This window comes from Urocitellus parryii, chromosome 8 (assembly GCF_045843805.1).
Source record: "Urocitellus parryii isolate mUroPar1 chromosome 8, mUroPar1.hap1, whole genome shotgun sequence".
Classification (NCBI taxonomy): domain Eukaryota; kingdom Metazoa; phylum Chordata; class Mammalia; order Rodentia; family Sciuridae; genus Urocitellus; species Urocitellus parryii.
This window is the reverse complement of record NC_135538.1, coordinates 18,716,347-18,731,069: the sequence shown is the minus strand read 5'-3', so window position 1 is coordinate 18,731,069 and position 14,723 is coordinate 18,716,347.

Here is a 14,723-nt window from a genome sequence, read left to right as displayed (position 1 = left end):
GTCTATCTGGACAGAATTTATAAATTTCCTAATTCTTCCCTTCTCTCCCCAAATTCTACCTTGTACTATAGCTCAAAATTCATTGCCTCATCTCATTCATCCAATCTGATCCATTCTTCCCAATTTGCCTCCTATCATGTGTTCTCCTTGTCGATTCTTGGCATTAAACACATCTGAGCACTCACTACTTCATGCCTCAAGTGTCTCAATAGCTCCTGGCATGACCCCCTCCTGTATCTTCTACCTTAAAAGTCCCAAGGGCAGAGGACTATAGACCCGTGACCTAAGACACCTAAATATTACCTCAATCCCACTGAAATTCCCATCTACCCAAATGCTTTAGCCACTCTCCTTGCCCTTAAGCTAAAATCTCCATAGCCTGATATTTCTTAAAATCTGACCACAGTTTAACTGTTCAGTTTTAGGCTCCATCCCTTCCCTACAGGAATCACCTCCCAAGCCAAATGGATGATGAATCATTGACCTCTAAATTATGCATTTGCATTTTACTTTCCATTTCTCTACTTTTGTTCATGCCATGTCACCATTGGAATTTCCCAATCCTCTTCCCCACCTCCTCTTATCTTTTAGTATTCCAAACATCCTTCTGAGTCCAGCATGAATTATTGACTGGATACTTGTACTGTTCTATTTTGCTGGCTTGTGTATGGATTCCTTATCTTCTCTGATACACTATGAGCTCCATGAGGAAAGAGACCATCTACTAACTCTGCCACCGTACACACACACATGTGGTGCTTAATAATATTGTTCATGCCACATCCTAGGGCAACAAAAGCTATTCAAAGCGTGGAAGATAAATATTTGAAGTACTAATTGTGTGAATATGGTTTCCTTTGGACATAAAAGGTTCAGATCCATTTGTTTCACTAAAAGTCCATACAAAAACAAAACATTCAGTAAGATTTTGCTACTTGATACATAGAGAAAATAATTTACTTGCTATATAAACTACTTTCAATGGAGTATGTTAAGCAAAGAGACTGAGAAATAAAACTACTTGTTTGTATTAATCAAAATTCTTCCAATTGCCTGGCATAATGGCATAAGCCTGTAATCCCAGTGGCTTGGGAGACCGAGACAGGAGGATTTCAATGTCAAGGCCAGACTCGCAACTTAGTGAGTGCCTAAGCAACTCAGTGAGACCCTGTCCTAAAATAAAATTTTTTAAAAAGACTGAAGTTATGACTCAGTGATTAAGCACCTCTGGGTTCAATCCCTAGTACAAATCATCATCATCATCATCATAATCATCATCATCATCATCATCATCTTCCAGTGAGAAAAGAACAACTTACAATTAGCATAAGCAAAATAAAAAGGTAACTGGAAAGACCATAGGTAGATCTGAGTTTAGTAATAGCTGGATCCAGAGGACTTATAAGTATTAGCTAGTTTCACTTTCCTTTGTTCTGAGGGTTCACCATGTTCTGTATAGGTGCAGACAAACCTCTTGTGTATAATAAAGACAAAACTACCTACAATTTCAATTTCAATTTCATATTACACAATATTGGGTACACCAATTAAATATAGACATATGTGCATATATATGTGTGTGTGTGTGTAATTAATTATATATTTCTCTTTTGCTCTCTCCTTCCATATCCATAAAGAAAGTTCAAGGAAGACTGTTGAACACTGAACAAAACACATACTCATCTTAGAAAAGTTACTGTGCCAGATCTAAGGGCCCTATGAGTAATTCAGCCTGCGAACAAGCCCATCCCTGTGGCCAACATTGGAGAAGATCCCTTAATTGGCTGTACCTCCAGAGCCACAAGATTTGAGGAAAGATAAGGATTAGGTGCTTTTTCAAAAGAAGAAAGAAAGAATAGTGAAAGTAATCATTTTTCCCTTTAAGTCAGAAAGATGTTTTGAGTCCTGAATCGTCTGGATTGACTTTTTGAGTTCTGAGTTATCATCTCAAACATCTATCTGCAAATATTTACTGTGCACCTACTATATGCTAGCTCCCCTGTTAAGCATTGTAGGTGATATAAAGATAATTTATTTTGATTCCTCATAATGTTAAATATACATATTTGTAAGTAATTCTGATCCAAAGTAGAATATGATAAGTATCATTAAAGTGTTTGGAGATAAAGATAAGGATTTCAGAGTAATACATATAGAAGTGACACTGTGAGCAGTGAACTGAAATTTCTAAGAAAGAAAGGATAAAGAAAAAAGAAATAAATCCTAAGGACAGAAAAATGAACTTGGAATAAAATCTTATATCAATTTTCAAGTTGTAGTTCATAAAATGCAAACTCCTTAAGAGTGAAACCTATACCTTGCTTTAGAGAACAAAAATAATAATAAGTACATAAAAATTATATAAAATAACATTTTGAGTGCTTATTATATGAAAAGCATTATCCTTAACCCTTTTCATAAATTATCCCATTTAATTTTCAAAAAATTACTTGAAATAAGTATCAATATTAATATCCCCATTTTAAAGATGAAGGCTCTAGAACTCAGAGATAATAAATAATCTTCCCAAGGAAACAGTGCTTTTAGTTTTTCCACAAACTGGCCCAAACCCAGAGTGTGACCTCTTGATCAGTATGTTATAGAGAACATTTGCAAAAATTACATCTTTTCATGTGAGTCAAAGAACAAATTTTGTATAAATTTTCCAGAAACAACTCAGTCTCCTGCTTAATGTAAACCCCAGGCTCATTCTTTCTCAGTACATTCTTACAGCCAAAGTCATCCGGAAAAACTGTTGAGAGGAGAGTGATTGGGAAGGACCAGAAAAAGGAACAAGATTATGGCATGAAACAGCTGTCAGGGTTTGTATTGGCAACAGATATCTCCGTGATACTACTGGGGGTCCAACTGGGACTCTCAAAATAGACATTTTCAATTCCTAACCTCCAATACCTCCGAATGTGACCTCATTGCAAACAGTGTCTTTACAGAGGTAATCAAGTTAAAGCCAGGTCCTGAGCAAGGCTCCAAATCCATACCTACCTTAAATACAACTGGTGTCCTTATATACAAGGGAAATTTGGATGCAGAGTCTCACACACACAAAAGGAAGACCCTGTGAAGATGTGGGGGAAAGGGCATGTATTGATGAAGGCAGAAATCAGGGTGAGGCATCTGCAAAGCAAAGAATGCCAATGATTACCAGCAAACTGCAGGAAGCTGGGAAAAACCCTGAACAAATTCTCCCTCACAGCCCTCAGAAGAAACCAACCCTGCCAATACCTTCTTCTCTAGCTTCTGTGTTCAGGAACTGTGAGATAATGCGTTTCTGTTTTAAGATACCAAATTTATAGTACTTTGTTATGGCAGGCCTGGAAAAACAATTCAATTATTTTCAAGAACTCTTATGACAAATGAAGCCTCTTGCTAATGAAGAAGGCAATGCTGCTAATGAAGAAGGCAATGCCTAACACTGTCTTCCACTGAGAGTCATGTACACACAGTCATGATGCAGTTCACGCTGAGAATAGCTACATCATTCACTTCCACCCGTGATACTATAGCTTCATGGGAAACATTTGCAAATAATTTTACATAGGCATTATCTTTTGTGTTTCCTAATACATTGTCATCTTTCACTTTTTAAAAGAAAATTTATCTTTTTTTTCTCACTGGGAAGAATGCTTTTTTTTTCTGCCAGAAACTTCACACCAGCATCCTAAATGATCATTTAAATATTTGATTCTTGGTTTCCAAGACATGTAAATACTCAGAATGCTTGATTTATCCATCAGTTCATAGGTTGAATTCGCATTAGAACATTTTCAATATTTAAAAAAGTTGGTTTTATTTTAACAACAGTAATTTATCTAATGGCTAATTTGAGGGGTTTGATGGGAAGCTGCTGAAAGACCCTTGTTTGAGATTTTGTAAAAAAACAAACAAACCATGGCGTGAATAATAGTTGAGGCCTAGATTAATAGCCACTTTACAAAAGAATGTACAGAACTAAACTTTAAACATGTACTATTTTATTGAGTAAATTTATAATGTGAATAAAAATATACTAGCATTGAACACCACAGTCCCCCTTAAGGAAAAATCATAAACAAATGTGCCCCCCTGGAATGAACTTTTCCAGGGTAAGTGGAATTAGGGGTAATACGTGACTTCTAGAAAAACCTAACACAGCCACCGCACCAGTTCCTCGACCTGACGTGTTTCTGCCTTCCTTCCTCCTTCTTTACTTTTTGGTATTGGTATATTTTTTCTACCAAAGTCATACATTTTGGGGACTATACAGGAGTTTCACTGTTTTGTGCAGAGAACCGCTAAGTACAATAGACTAAAGAAGCATTCCGAATAGGCACTCTGTCTCTAATTTTCTTATTTCTGTGTGAATTTCACACTATAACATTACGGTTGGACAAAAGTTTAGGCTCCAATAGCCCTTGTTTTAAACTGAAAAGTCCTTTTATTAGCCATGTACAACTTTAGGAGTAGTGCTTAGCCATTCTGTGTTTCCTCACCTATAAAATAAGGATGATAATCATACTGCTGTAATAGGGTTGGTTTGAGAACAAAGAAAGATACTTCTGAAGAGTACATTGTATAGGAAAACCCACACTGTGAATACTTACTAAATGTAAGGGGCTGAGGACATAGCTCAGTGGTACAGCTCTTGCCTAGCATGTACGTGAACCAAAGCAATGGTAAAATGATGAGTGGTTTACAGAGTTTTGTGGGGGTTTAGGAAATGTGTGAATACATGAAGCATGTGGAAATGTGTACACATCCGTGACTTTTACATTCATTTAGCTATTCCTAACATTAAATACTACATTTTTTCAGCACATTTTTCAGCACAGAAAGATAGATCAGAGATCAAGTTATCATTTTTAGTCAGTGAAAAACTATCCAAAAATTAAGAAATCACAAATTGTATATAATTTACTTCTCAGTAACATGAATCCAGGTGGACTACTGTTTTCAAATAAAAATAAGATTTCATGTCACTTATGTTGCCTCTTTGGTTCCTTGCCTTCTGTAGTCAGAATTTGCAAGTTTAGGGATTGTTTTCAAATAAATATTCTAATAAATTTCATCATGCACAGTAAAATATATGTAATACTGTTTTCTTTGAAAAAGTGTAATGATAAAAATCTGCACTATAACAAGGATATCTAAAACGTATTTAAACTTTCATAGGTTTAAAACTGTTATGTGGCAATTTTCTATACACTTCCAGAAAGTCACCCCTTCCCTCCACTCTGTAGTGTAAATGCACCTTGCTGACTCAGAGTGTTTTGTGAAGTCGATTACTTTCAGAAACTAGAGAATGAAGAGGATGATGGAGATGAGAAGAAGCAATGGAGACAGTTGGCTGAGTTGCCTCTACCTTGTAGTGTGTGAAGAAACTGTTTGCCCACAATGTTTGCATCCCATTCATCTTTCCTCTGACATTCTATCAAATGCCATGGATTTCCCTTCCCATGTTCTCAGGACTGACATATCAAGAATCTGATGAGCATTATAGGGCATTAGAATTTTCTGGTTCTTCACAATGACCTAAAACATATGACAACATGGCCCTAGATTTAAACTGAGCAAATGGAAATATAGATGAAAGGAGACTGGGAAATTTTACTTCTCAAGGGCTCAGAGCCATTTAGTAGAACTAGAGTTTAAAATCAATGTATCTGTTGCTAAGGCTTGTGAGTCTTCCTCCAATACCAAATGACCCTGGGTCCACACCACTCAGGCAACTTTAACTTACCTTTGGAGGATATGGGCCATTATTTTATTCGGTGTGAGTATCCCCTTTTCCTTTCTCTTTATAGGAAAGTATAAAGTAATATAGGAACTCAGTGATCAGCTCAGAAGGCTTCCTCTGGTAACTGGTAAAGGGCACTAGGCTTGCATCCAGATTGAAGATCTCACTGGAAAATTCCCCCAACTAATACTGTACCCTGCCAAAATTCCTATAGGATTTGTATTCTGAGAGCATTGGAAGAAGTAAATGAAGACAAATTATGTACTGTATAATTCTTTAATATATTTAATGGTTTAGAAGTCTTACAAAATTTTAATGCACTTGAAAATATGTGGTCTATTTATTGATTTTTTTTTGTTTAGCATTCTGAGTTCTTTATATACCCTAAGTGATTAGTGCTCTATCTGATGTGTGAAGGGTAAAGATTTGCTCCCAGGATGTAGGCTCTCTGTTCACCTCACAGATTGTTTCTTTTGCTGAGAAGAAGCTTTTTTGTTTGAGTCCCATTTATTGATTTATTGATTCTTGATTTTAATTCTTGCATCAAAGGAGTCTTATTAAGGAAGTTGTAGCCTAATCCCACATTATGGGGGTGAGGGCCAATTTTTATTCTATTAGACACAGGGTCTCTGGTTTTATTCCTAAGTCTTTGATCCATTTTGAGTTGCGTTTTGTGCATGGTGAGAAATAGGGGTTTAATTCCATTTTGTTGCATATGGATTTCCAGTTTTCCCAGCACCATTTGTTGAAGAGGCTATCTTTTCTCCAATGTATGTTTTTGGTACCTTTGTCTAATATAAGATAATTGTAATTTTGTTGGTTAGTCTCTGTGTCCCCTATTCTGTACCATTGGTCTACCAGTCTGTTTTGGTGCCAATACCACTCAGAAGATAATATACAATCAATCAACAAATATATGGAACAATGTTCATCATCTCTAGCAATCAGAGAAATGCAAATCAAAACTACTCTAAGATTTCATCTCACTCCAGTCAGAATGGCAGCTATTATGAAGACAAATAACAATAAGTGTTGGTGAGGATGTGGGGGAAAAGAACACTCATACACTGCTGGTAGGACTGCAAAATGGTGCAACCAATATGGAAAGCAGCATAGGGATTTCTTGGAAAATTGGGAATGTAATTGCCATTTGACCCCGTTATTCCTCTCCTCAGTTTGTACCCAAAGGACTTAAAAACAGCATACTACAGGGACACAGCCACATCAATGTTTATAGCAGCACAATTCACAATAGCTAAACTGTGGAACCAACCTAGATGCCCTGAAATAGATGAACAGATTTAAAAAATGTGGCATATATACACAATGGAATATTACTCAGCAATGATAGAGAATAAAATCATGGCATTTGCAGATAAATGGATGGAGTTAGAGAAAATAATGCAAGTGAAGTTAACCAATTCCCAAAAAACAAATGCCAAAATTTTTCTCTGATATAAGGTGACTGACTCATAGTGGAGTAGGGAGAGGGAGCATGGGAGAAATAGACAAACTCTAGATAGGGCAGGGGGTGGAAGGGGAAGGGAGGGGACATGGGGTTAGAAATGATGATGGAATGTGATGGACATTATTATACAAAGTACATTTATGAATACACGAATTTGTGTGAATATACTTTGTATACAACCAGAGATAGGAAGAATTGTGCTCTATATGTGTAATAAGAATTATAATGCATTCCTCTGTCATATACAAATAAAATAACAATAATAATAAAGAAAAAAGAAAATATGTGGTCTATAGTTCATTTTCTTTTAAGTTGGATTGGGTTGTCTCTTTATAGATCTAAAAGTCATTTACACAAGAGGCCTCTTATGGCACAGATTGAGCATTAGATTTTGGACTTTGTAGCATACAGATTTCAGATTAGGAATATTAAGTCAGCAAATTCTATGCAAATATTCCAAAGTCTAAAAAACTCTGAAATATAGACACTTCTGGTCCCAAGCACATCAGATAAGGGTTTCTCAAACTATACGCAAACTCTTTCAATCTTAGTACTTTTGATAACTGCTATTTTATGTTTTATCAAATAACATTGGACTTGATAAATTGAGTTAAGATGTCATCATTGAGTTAAGATGTCATCACCTTCTGAGTCTTTCTGAAACTAAAAGTAAAAATAAGATTATACATATTCGAGATGCTAGACTGCCATGGAACCAAGAGATGATAGTATAGAAGACAACATACTTTATACTACCTTCATATTTCCTGTTTATACCTTGTGTTTAATCTGTTTGTTGCTATAACAAATTACCAGAGCCTGGGAAATGTATAAACAATACAAATTTACTTGGTTCATAATTCTGGAAGTGGTAAGGCCTAAAAATGCAGCATGAGTATCAGGTAAGGGCCTTCATACTTTTTTATCCCATGGCAGAAGGCAGAGGGACCAGAAATAATCTATTCTCTAGAGGCCCTTATTTACAGGGTAGATCCTCCATGGCCTAGTCACCTATTAAAAGACTCACCTTTTAATACTATTCCAATTAAATTTCAACCTGAGTTTTGGAGGAGACAAACACTCAAATCATAACATCTCCAATTCTGGAAGCTGGCTTGATGTCATAAGCAATTCAGAAAGATTGGATTTTGTTTAGCCAAAGGCCCCTTGTTCTCTTCCACAGAGGCCATCCACATCTGGTTGCTTTCATTCTATATCTCCTCTAATAAAGGCAGATTGCTTTATCCTCAAACATCAGAAATGTGTTTGCCTTCAGGCAAACCAAACAACCCAAAATCTGGTGTCTGTACAGAAGTCCTGAGGCATAGGCTACTATAGGATTCCAATTTCTTCTACCAGCACCATTCCTGGTCCAAATTTTACTTCTATGCTGGTTCTAGAGGTGCTTGAGTGTAGCAATTAAAATAGAGGCCCAGAAATATTCTCAAAAAATTTTTATGACTATTAACTGGCCACGTCTATTAACTGGTATTTTGTTCAGTTCCCACCCAGGTAGCTGTATTCAGTTCAAAGTATACTTCACAGTTTTAGCTGAACACCTTTATTTTCAATTTTAATTTGTTGTTTGTTTTTTGGTACTGAGGATCGAACCCAGGGCCTCACGCCTACAAGGCAACTACTCTACCAACTGAGCTCTATCCCCAGCCCTCAATTTTAAATTTTATTACCAAAAAACTCTACAGGTCTTGTAGGTTTCACCCAATAGGTGGCTATATTTTGAGTAAGTGAAGTGACCTTATTCTCTTTCTATATTGCAGGTTTGATTCCAATACTAACCACTTGACTTTCAAAGATCTGAAAAATCATCAGGGTCTTTCTTTTCATGTAAACACTTCAAACATTGAAAATCACTATTCTTTTTTTTTTTTTTTTTTTGGGAGGGATATGAACATCTAGGTTCACATATTTATTTTTATTTTTATTTTTTTTTATTGGTCGTTCATAACATTACATAGTTCTTAATACATCATATTACACGGTTTGATTCAAGTGGATTATGAACTCCCGCTTTTACCCCGTATACAAATTGCTGTATCACATCAGTTACCCTTCCATTTATTGACATATTGCCTTTCTAGTGTCTGATGTATTCTGCTGTCTGTCCTATTGTCTACTATCCCCCCTCCCCTCCCCTCCCCTCCCCTCCCCTTTTCTCTCTCTACCCCTTCTACTGTAAATCATGTCTTCCATTTGTATTCTCTTGACTTACCCCTCCTTACCTCTTATATGACATTTTGTATAACCCTGAGGATCGCCTTCCATTTCCATGCAATTTCCCTTCTCACTCCCTTTCCCTCCCACCTCTCATCCCTGTTTACTGTAAATATTCTTCTCAAGCTCTTCGTCCCTACCCTGTCCTTGTTTACACCCCTTATATCAAAGGAGTCATTTGGTATTTGTTTTTTAAAGATTGACTAGCTTCACTTAGCATAATCTGCTCTAATGCCATCCATTTCCCTCCAAATTCTATAATTTTGTCATTTTTTAATGCAGAGTAATACTCCATAGTGTATAAATGCCACATTTTTTTTATCCATTCATCTATTGAAGGGCATCTAGGCTGGTTCCACAGTCTTGCTATCGTGAATTGAGCTGCTATGAACATCGATGTAGCAGTGTCCCTGTAGCATGCTCTTGTTAGGGCTTTAGGGAATAGACCGAGAAGGGGAATAGCTGGGTCAAATGGTGGTTCCATTCCCAGCTTTCCGAGAAATCTCTATACTGCTTTCCAAATTGGCTGCACCAATTTGCAGTCCCACCAGCAATGAACAAGAGTGCCCTTTTCCCCGCATCCTCTCCAGCACTTATTGTTGTTTGACTTCCTAATGGCTGCCAGTCTTACTGGAGTGAGATGGTATCTTAGGGTAGTTTTGATTTGCATTTCTCTGACTGCTAGCGATGGTGAGCATTTTTTCATGTACTTGTTGATTGATTGTATGTCCTCCTCTGAGAAGTGTCTGTTCAGGTCCTTGGCCCATTTATTGATTGGGTTATTTGTTATCTTATTGTCTAATTTTTTGAGTTCTTTGTATATTCTGGTTATTAGGGCTCTATCTGAAGTGTGTGGAGTAAAGATTTGTTCCCAGGATGTAGGCTCCCTATTTATCTCTCTTATTGTTTCTTTTGCTGAGAAAAAACTTTTTAGTTTGAGTAAGTCCCATTTGTTGATTCTATTTGTTAACTCTAGCGCTATGTGTGTCCTATTGAGGAATTTGGAGCCCGATCCCACAGTATGTAGATCATAACCAACTTTTTCTTCTATCAGATGCTGTGTCTCTGATTTAATATCAAGCTCCTTGATCCATTTTGAGTTAACTTTTGTGCACGGCGAGAGATAGGGATTCAGATTCATTTTGGTGCAAATGGATTTCCAGTTTTCCCAGCACCATTTGTTGAAGATGCTATCCTTCCTCCATTGCATGCTTTTAGCCCCTTTATCAAAAATAAGATAGTTGTAGTTTTGTGGATTGGTTACTGTGTCCTCTATTCTGTACCATTGGTCCACCCGCCTGTTTTGGTACCAGTACCATGCTGTTTTTGTTACTATTGCTCTATAGTATAGTTTGAAGTCTGGTATCGCTATACCGCCTGATTCACACTTCCTGCTTAGTATTGTTTTTGCTATTCTGGGTCTTTTATTATTCCATATGAATTTCGTGATTCTTTTATCTATTTCTACAAGATATGCTGTTGGGATTTTGATTGGCATTGCATTGAACTTATAGAGAACTTTTGGTAATATCGCCATTTTGATGATGTTAGTTCTGCCTATCCATGAGCAGGGTATGTTTTTCCATCTTCTAAGGTCTTCTTCTATGTCTTTCTTTAGGGTTCTGTAATTTTCATTGTATAAATCTTTCACCTCTTTTGTTAGGTTGATTCCCAAGTATTTTATTTTTTGGGGGGATATTGTGAATGGAGTAGTTGTCCTCATTTCCGTTTCAGAGGATTTGTCGCTGATATACAGGAATGCCTTTGATTTATGCGTGTTGATCTTATATCCTGCCACTTTGCTGAATTCATTTATTAGCTCTAATAGCTTCTTTGTAGACCCTTTTGGGTCTGCTAGGTATAGAATCATATCATCTGCAAATAGTGATAATTTAAGTTCTTCTTTTCCTATTTTTATGCCTTTAATTTCTTTTGACTGTCTAATTGCTCTGGCCAGTGTTTCGAGGACTATGTTGAACAGAAGTGGTGAGAGAGGGCATCCCTGTCTTGTACCAGATCTTAGAGGGAATGCCTTCAACTTTTCTCCATTCAGAATGATGCTGGCCTGTGGCTTATCATAGATTGCTTTTACAATGTTGAGGTATGATCCTGTTATCCCTAATTTTTCTAGCGTTTTGAACATAAAGGGATGCTGTACTTTGTCGAATGCTTTTTCTGCATCTATTGAGATGATCATATGGTTCTTATTTTTAAGTCTATTGATGTGGTGAATAACATTTATTGATTTCCGTATATTAAACCAGCCTTGCATCCCAGGGATGAATCCTACTTGATCATGATGTATAATTTTTTTGATATGTATTTGAATCCGATTCGCCAGAATTTTATTGAGGATTTTTGTGTCAAGGTTCATTAGGGATATTGGTCTGTAGTTTTCCTTCTTTGATGTGTCTTTGTCTGGTTTCGGAATCAGGGTGATGTTGGCCTCGTAGAATGAATTTGGAAGTTCTCCCTCTTTTTCTATTTCCTGAAATAGCTTGAAAAGTATTGGTGTTAGTTCCTCTTTAAAGGTTTTGTAAAACTCTGCTGTACACCCATCCGGTCCTGGGCTTTTCTTAGTTGGTAGTCTTTTGATGGTTTCTTCTATTTCCTCTATTGTTATTGGTCTGTTTAGGTTGTCTATATCCTCCTGGCTCAATCTGGGCAGATCATAGGACTCAAGGAATTTATCTATGCCTTCACTATCTTCTATTTTATTGGAGTATAAGGATTCAAAGTAATTTCTGATTATCTTCTGTATTTCTGAAGTGTCTGTTGTGATATTGTCTTTTTCATCCCGTATGCTAGTAATTTGGGTTCTCTCTCTTCTTCTCTTCGTTAGCATGGCTAAGGGTCTGTCAATTTTATTTATTTTTTCAAAGAACCAGCTTTTAGTTTTGTCAATTTTTTCAATTGTTTCTTTTGTTTCAATTTCATTAATTTCAGCTCTGATTTTAATAATTTCTTGCCTTCTACTTCTTTTGCTGTTGTTTTGCTCTTCTTTTTCTAGGATTTTGAGATGAAGTATGAGATCATTTATTTGTTGGTTTTTTCTTTTTTTGAGGAATGAACTCCAAGCAATGAATTTTCCTCTTAGAACTGCTTTCAATGTGTCCCATAGATTCCGATATGTTGTGTCTGTGTTTTCATTTAACTCTAGGAATTTTTTAATTTCCTCCTTGATGTCTTCTAAAACCCATTGATCACTCAGCAACCTATTGTTCATTCTCCAGGTGATGCTTGCTTTTTCCTTTCTTCTTTTATCATTGATTTTCAGTTTCATTCCATTATGATCAGATAAGATGCATGGTATTATCTCTACCCCTTTGTATTGTCTAAGAGTTGCCCTGTGACATAGTATATGGTCTATTTTTGAGAAGGTTCCATGTGCTGCTGAGAAAAAAGTGTAGCTACTTGATGTTGGGTGGTATAGTCTATATATGTCAATTAAGTCTAGGTTGTTAATTGTGTTATTTAGTTCTATAGTTTCCTTATTTAACTTTTGTTTGGAAGATCTGTCCAGTGGTGAGAGAGGTGTGTTGAAGTCTCCCATGATTATTGTATGTTGGTCTATTAGACTCTTGAACTTGAGAAGAGTTTGCTTGATGAATACAGCTGCACCATTATTTGGGGCATATATATTTATGATTGTTATGTCTTGTTGGTGTATGGTTCCCTTGAGCAGTATGAAGTGTCCTTCTATATCCCTTTTGATTAGCTTTGGCTTGAAATCTATTTTATTAGATATGAGTATGGACACTCCTGCTTGTTTCCGCGGTCCATATGAGTGATATGATTTTTCCCAACCTTTCACCTTCAGTCTATGTATATCTTTTCCTATCAAATGCGTCTCCTGTAGACAGCATATTGTTGGGTCTTGTTTTTTGATCCATTCTACTAGCCTGTGTCTCTTAATTGGTGAGTTTAAGCCATTAACATTTAGGGTTATTATTGAGATATGGTTTGTTCTTCTATCCATATTTGTTTATTGATGTTACTAAACCTGATTTGTTATCCTCTTTGACTACTTTCCCCCCTTTACTGTCCTACCTCCCATTGTTGGTTTTCAATGTTGTTTTCCATTTCCTCTTCCTGTAATGTTTTGCCAAGGATTTTTTGAAGAGATGGTTTTCTAGCTGCGAATTCTTTTAACTTTTGTTTATTGTGGAAGGTTTTAATTTCATCTTCTAACCTGAAGCTTAATTTCGCCGGATACACGATTCTTGGTTGGAGCCCATTGTCTTTCAGTGTTTGAAATATGTTATTCCAGGATCTTCTAGCTTTCAGAGTCTGTGTTGAGAGATCAGCTGTTATCCTGATTGGTTTACCCCTAAATGTAATCTGCTTTCTTTCTCTTGCAGCTTTTAAAATTCTCTCCTTATTCTGTATGTTGGACATCTTCATTATAATGTGTCTAGGTGTGGATCTCTTATGATTTTGCACATTCGGCGTCCTGTAGGCTTCTAGGATTTGGGATTCTGTCTCAATCTTCAATTCTGGGAAGTTTTCTCGTATTATTTCACTGAATAGACTGTTTATTCCTTTGGAATGGAGCTCTGTGCCTTCCTGTATCCCAATGACTCTTAAATTTGGTCTTTTGATATTGTCCCATAATTCTTGGATGTTCTGCTCATGGTTTCTTAGCAGACTTGCTGAGCTGTCTATGTTCTTTTCCAGTTGAAATACTTTGTCTTCATTGTCTGATGTTCTCTCTTCTAAGTCATCTACTCTGCTGGTAGTATTCTCAATTGAGTTTTTAAGTTGGTTTATTGTTTCCTGCATTTCTAGAATTTCAATTTGTTTGTTTTTTATTACCTCTATCTCCCTGTGAAATTGATCTTTGACTTCCTGGATTTGTTTGTCAATGTGATCTTTCATTGTCTGATTTTGCTGTCTCATGTCTTCCTTGAGACTCCAGATCATCTGAAGCATATATATCCTGAACTCTTTATCTGATATTCCATCTGTTGCAGCTATTACCTCTTCTAAAGTTGAGTTGACCTGCATTGCTTGTGGTCCTTTCTTTCCTTGTCTTTTCATACTGCTCGCGTTTCTTTCTGCTTGGTGCAACTGTTGTGTTTTGAAATTTACCCCCTATTTATTTATGTTGCTCTTGTATACTTGAAAAGTCTCCCATGCAGGTGCGGGAGGCGGCTGTGCCCCTACTCCAATTGGGGTGACGTGTCTACCACGCTGGCGGCTCTCTGGGCCTGTTCCAGGAGTGGAAGGCGGCTCTGCTCTGTCCCTATTCCAATTGGGGTGTCGTGACTATAATGCTGGCAGATCGCT